This window comes from Thermobia domestica, chromosome 14, assembly GCF_964235325.1.
Source record: "Thermobia domestica chromosome 14, izTheDome1.hap1.1, whole genome shotgun sequence".
Classification (NCBI taxonomy): Eukaryota; Metazoa; Arthropoda; class Insecta; order Zygentoma; family Lepismatidae; genus Thermobia; species Thermobia domestica.
This window is the reverse complement of record NC_137467.1, coordinates 74,458,166-74,464,467: the sequence shown is the minus strand read 5'-3', so window position 1 is coordinate 74,464,467 and position 6,302 is coordinate 74,458,166.

The window sequence follows — 6,302 nt, the reverse complement described above, 5'->3', positions numbered from 1 at the left end:
TGTGTGTACGAAGGGTAATTTCACTTTTTGATATACTCAATTTTGATTTTGAGTTAAACTAAAGTGTTAGTTCCTGTATGATAGCACAATTACTTCCAGAGTTAAAAACCTAGTCCTTCACAGCTTATTGCGGTATGAGATACTGCTCTATACATACCCATGCAAGACATGTGGGTTTGAGAAGTTACTTTCCTTTTTAATCTATTTCTTTTTCCCTGTCACTAATGAAAGATACATTCTACCTTTCGTGTTAATGCAAGTAAATATGTAGAAATAGAAACAAAATATTTTATCGTACACTACCACACCAATATTTTAACCCTTAGAGTACCAAGCTTAAAATGTTACGTAAAGTACTAGGCTTCGGTCATTTTGATCCAGGCGTGTTTTTTTTTTGTTTTTTTGTTAAAAAAATATATCAAATTTGATTCAGGGAGTTAAAATTTCCAGCATCAATGAAAAGGGCAATGTGCCTAATTGTTCTTTATATTACAGTAAATTTTATACGCTGTATACACTGCCAGTGGCGGCTCGTGACACTTTCAAACAATACCTGAATTATAGTACTGTAACATTAGAAATGTATACATAGAAATATGCTGTCTTTGTTAGAAGTACTTCCTGTCACATATGGCATTTTGATTACACCTGACAGTCTTTGCAGAGCAGTTCGCTGGTGCAGTGTGCTTTGTATACAAACTTGTGGCAGATGGCACAATTTTGAGAGGTGAAGAATCACGTGGCTTGCTAAAAATAAAACCAGATGTGTTAGGGAATTGAACAACAATGTAGCAATTGCTGAGAAAGAAATGTACAGCATTAAGTGTAGATGCGGGGAGAAGGGCTGGAGAAAACAGCTTCCGAAAATAAAACTTTCTATTACTCTCACCCCAATCAAAGCTCGGTAGAACGAGGAAGTGATTGTTGCAGGTAAAAGAAAAAATACCGTTTCAATCAGCAAACAAATAATAATAATTTATATATATATATATATATATATATATATAGATAGATAGATATATATATATATATATATATATATATACATATATATATTAATCCCTGGACAATAGTTTTTCTTTGATCTTACAATTATATATTTAAATTGTAATTTACATTAATGCAGTGTAGTTATGTCATTCCGCTATAAGTCATTTTTCTAGAAAATATGCAAAAGAGATAAGTTATTTCTGAACAATTCTCTCAAAAACGAAATCGGGCAATTTTGTTCATATTTTATAAACAAATTTAATTGTTACAATTTAACATTTCAAATTTAACCAAATATCTTTATATCAAAAATGTTTATGTAATTGAAACACGCCAATTATTATTGGTTGCCTAAATTGCGGTAATAAAAGAATAAATAAAATATATTTTAAAAAATACAAAATATACATCGCTTTATTAATATTAAAGAATTCTGTTTTTATTTAATTGTAATAATAAATTTAAATATTCCTTATCAGTTAAAACTATCAGTCCTGACGACAGTGTTCCGTGCACTCAGAATAATAATTTGTGATTCTAACAACTGGCGGAAATCCACTGAAGATTTATTATTGCCTAGATTTTCAACTTACGCCACCACAACGCAGAAACCATTAGTGTTGCGTTTACAAACAGATAGATAGCACATTTTTTAGAATATTTCTAACGTTATTGAATTCTCTGATGGTACCCATTAAACAATTGAGATATAACACTTATGCTTGTTCTAGATCAGTTCAGGTTAGAATCAATACAAGGGTTGTTCAAGGTTGACCGGGATTTTCGTACATAAATAATCGATGAATAGCCGGACCACGATGAAACTTGCGGGTGACATAATTTATTCCTTCTCGAGTAACCAGCTCCCGGCATGACGTATTTGGCGCATGCGTAGCAGTTGCAGCGAACATGGCGACAAGCACTGTGTCTGTGATGGTGGAACAGCGGTGTATAATCCAATTTCTTGTGAAGGAGAAAGTTAAACCAGCTGAGATTCTCAGAAGATTGCGAGCACAGTATGATGAACAAACGATGTCACGAACAAGAGTGTACGAGTGATGTGAACAGTTTCCCGAATGACGGTAGCTGGTGACAAATGAAGCGCATGGACATATTCGCCAGACTGCAGTCACACTAGTGAATATCGCACGTGTTGAGCAAATGATTCTTGTGAACAGGCGAGTAACAGTGCGGGATATTGCTGCCGAGGTGAATATCAGTGTCGGGAGTGTTAAAATAACCCAGGACCACTTACGTTTCCGCAAAATCTGTGCAAGGTGGGTTTCCCGCCAGCTGACATTTGATTAGAAGCGGATACGCATGACGGTCTGTGAACAGCTTCTGAATCGGTTTCGAGCCGAAGGTGATGAGTTGTTGCAATCCATCATTATTATCATTTGTTTGCACCCCTTAAAGACCATCTGGGAGGGAAGAAATTCACGGCAGATGAAGCACTCAGCGAAGCACTGCGAAACAATGTCCTCCAGTAGCTACGACAACAACCAAGTTATTTCTACGCCAAAGGAATCAGGGAGCTGCCACAACGATGGCAACGGTGCCTCGACGCTCGAAAAATACTTGCTGATATAGCTTGGTGCTTCTTGTGCTATCTGTTTCATCTAAAGAAATAAAAGTCCCGGTCAACCTTGAACGACCCTTGTTGTTATATATGGGGAAGAAACCTCTTGCATAACAATTGACGTTAGTCTTGCAACTGGTGAGGAAATGTTCGTACCTGTAATAACAATACATGAAACGTTTATTCTCCAGTACAAAAAAAGTTTAAGCAATGAGAAACCTCCTCTCTACTTCCAACAAAGAAATTTCGTCCGTTCCTTGTAAGCAAAAAAGTTCATCATGCCATTTACTTGAATGAAAGATACTGATTCTGAAGTGTACAGTCACCCCGAGTGCTCTAATTCCATTACATGGGGTCCAGATCCTTTGTAGTTTGTAAAACACCTGAAAAAATGCAAACAAACTTACACGTAACTTTTTTCGGCAGTGACAGCAGTTGGTAGCACTCAGGCAGGCCTTTATGAAAGTAAAATTGTAAGTAGATGGCGCATGAAACAGTTCTTCATTCTGAGACAAATATCTATGCTGCGGCGCGTTTTGTCTACAATTCGGAACTACATATATTAATCTCAATTTTGCTGTGTGTAATTTATTATTTCATTTATACGGTACATGTATACCGTATGTTCAAAGAAATAAAAACACTGATCAGCAAGAATCAGAAAATGCTTGAAAGTAGATGAAGATATCAAATCTAGATCAATTGCTGGAAATAAGTTTGTAAATCATTGTCTCTATTGACAGAAAGTCTGGAATTATTCTCATTCCAGCATCTTTTTCTTTCTGGAGAGGAGAAGATCTTGCTTGTCACACTGAGTATGCATTGAAATTGAAATCGGAATTGAAACATTTGAAAAAGTGTGGACCTAGCGGGGATTTGAACCCGGGTCTACTGAATAGAAGTCCAATGTCTAACCACTTATCTACCGCCTCACTTCGTCTTTGAGCCAAAGTATTAGCTAGTTAAATACGTTTCATGGAAGACTACACACAAGATACTAATGATAGCATAGGGAGACGTTCCTTATGCGAGTGTCACAATGACTTACTCGAGATTTCCTTCTTTAACTCAAAAACAAGTTATATTGATCTTCCTCAATGAGAAAAATGTCATGAAACCTTCTTCAAGTTGAGACTACGTCATCGTCTTCAGCAATAGTTTCTATTTACGTTAAAATTCTTCCTCACCTTAACTTCTAATTTCTAAAGAAGAAAACACGATAGAAATTATTTTTACATTCTTTGGATTCTCTCAACACGTGGAAAAATAGAAAGTTCTATGTTTATCTTCATAACTACTATTTTTTCTTACCTTTGTATGAGGAATTTGTGACGAAGTGTGAAGCAAAAACTACATATCAGCGACCCGTGTTCGAATCCCGTCGTAGCAATTATTTTTTTATTGGAAGGTATTGTTTACGCAATTGGTATTTTAATTATCTTATTTCTTCTTCTTCTTCTTCTTATTATTATTATTATTATTATTATTATTATTATTATTAATATTATTATTATTATTCAAAATCTCTTGTCGTCGCGAATTCTGTCGAGGAATTTGAAGCTTAAAATATATAAAACGATAATCATGCCTGTTGTTCTGTATGGTTGCGAAACATGGTCGCTTACTCTGAGGGAAGAACATAGACTGAAAGTATTTGAGAACAGGATCCTGAGAAGAATATTCGGACCCAAGAGGAACGAGAATGGGGAATGGCGGAAGCTTCATAGCGAGGAACTACATAGTTTATACGGTTTACCCAACTTTGTTAGGGTCGTCAAGTCTAGGAGGCTTAGGTGGGCAGGTCATGTAGCTACAATGGAAGAAAGTAGAAACGCTTTCAAAGTCTTGACTGGTAGACCCATAGGAAAACGACTATTAGGAAGTCCTAGGCGCAGATGGGAGGATAATATTAAGATGGATCTCGCAGAGATAGGAATACAAAGTAGAAACTGGATCCAATTAGCTAAGGATAGAAGTCAGTGGAGAGCTTTTGCGAACGCGGCACTGAACCTCCGGGTTCCATAGGCCATAGAGTTAGTTATTATTATTATTATTATTATTATTATTATTATTATTATTATTATTATTATTATTATTATTATTATTATTATTATTATTAAATCATCTCATCAAAAATATTTCATGTAAACAAGTTGCTTAGCCTCCAGCCTTGTTGACTCTTAAGAAGTTATCTAATCTAGGGCGAAATCTGTTCCCTCTATACGAAATCTAATACTTTCATTCTAAGAACATAAAAGTCTCTACATGTTAGTGCAAGAAAATTTCATTATTTGGCTGTTAAGGATCACTGAAGTTGTTAAATCTTACGATCTGTGATAATTATTTCAATAGAAATAGTTCTGTACCAACATTCATTTTCACTTATACTTAGATAAAGTTCATTAATAAATGGGTGTATTCCACATACATTGCAATATATTGCACTAGATTACCAAGATACGTTACAATACCTGGGTTAGCTTCATCGTTTCTTCTCAAGTTGAGCTCGAAAGACACTACAGTTTATATCATTTTCTTGAAGCAATTCGGTATGTTTTTGAGTGATGTGTTCTGGACACTATTTGCGTTTTGAGGATAAGATAGTCACCATGCTTAGAAAACGTACTAAATCTTACCCCCATACCGTAAGTACTCCCATACCGTAAGCATCGGTGAACCACCGACAGGCAACTAGCGACATCTCACCAAAAATTGGGGGCCTCGCGGTGACGATCTGCTGTGGCCCCACTTCCTGTTTTGAAAATTATACAACCAGCGGCAGAGAAGTGACGAAACGCCAGTGAAACACAAAATTACTCCCCTAAGATATGCTTAGTCGTCTATATGCGTGATTTCTTTACATTAAGTTGAACCTAAAATACACTAAAAATACCCGGTGACGGACATGAACCAAAAACCCTATGACCTTATTACATTGGAATCGAACCCGCGACCCTAACATTGTGAAACTAATGCTTAAGCCACTACTCTCACATCACTGTTCAAGGAGAAGGAAAAAACTAAATGTGCGTCGAATTCAGTAAATTGCATACTTTTACGATTCCAATGTAATAATGACGAAACTCTGATTTCAGTCGTGATAAAATTGTAGTGTTATATAGAAAAAGTAGTAAAGAAAATTCAACTTTAAATTAAAAAAGATGCAAGGACATGAAGGAGAAACTGGCCTTTAGAGGGCTTCGAATTCTTGAGAGACAGTGCCCTGCCAACATGGGGGTCGAGCAGGGCGACGGCCTTGGGCAACGAAGTAAGGGGGCAAAAAATTTGGTAGGAAAATAAAAGAAAGAAAAGTAATACAACCGCTCAAAATAAAGGAAAAACAAGGTTTATTTTTGAAATTCTTTTTTACGATCGCACCACCATTGCGCTTCTCGGCTCGTCTAGCAAACTCCCTGATATATGCTAAGAGCTGTCGTATACTCTCGTTGTGGGTGCTGATTTTTCACGGCACGGCGCTGGTCAGGCACTCTTCTTGATTGCAATCTGGTATTTCAGAACACTTAAATATTTTTTTAATTAATTGATTTAACGAACCTTTCCCAGCACCATATGTTTCCTAATTTTACTTGTTTTACTCATATTAGTTTTCCAGTAACTCTTCAAGAACAGAGACAGAAACACGTTAACATTAAGGACAGTAAAACTCTCAAAGACTTCGCGCGTTCTACCGTTTCCTAAAATAAAACAACAAAATGTGGTGAAAATTTTATTT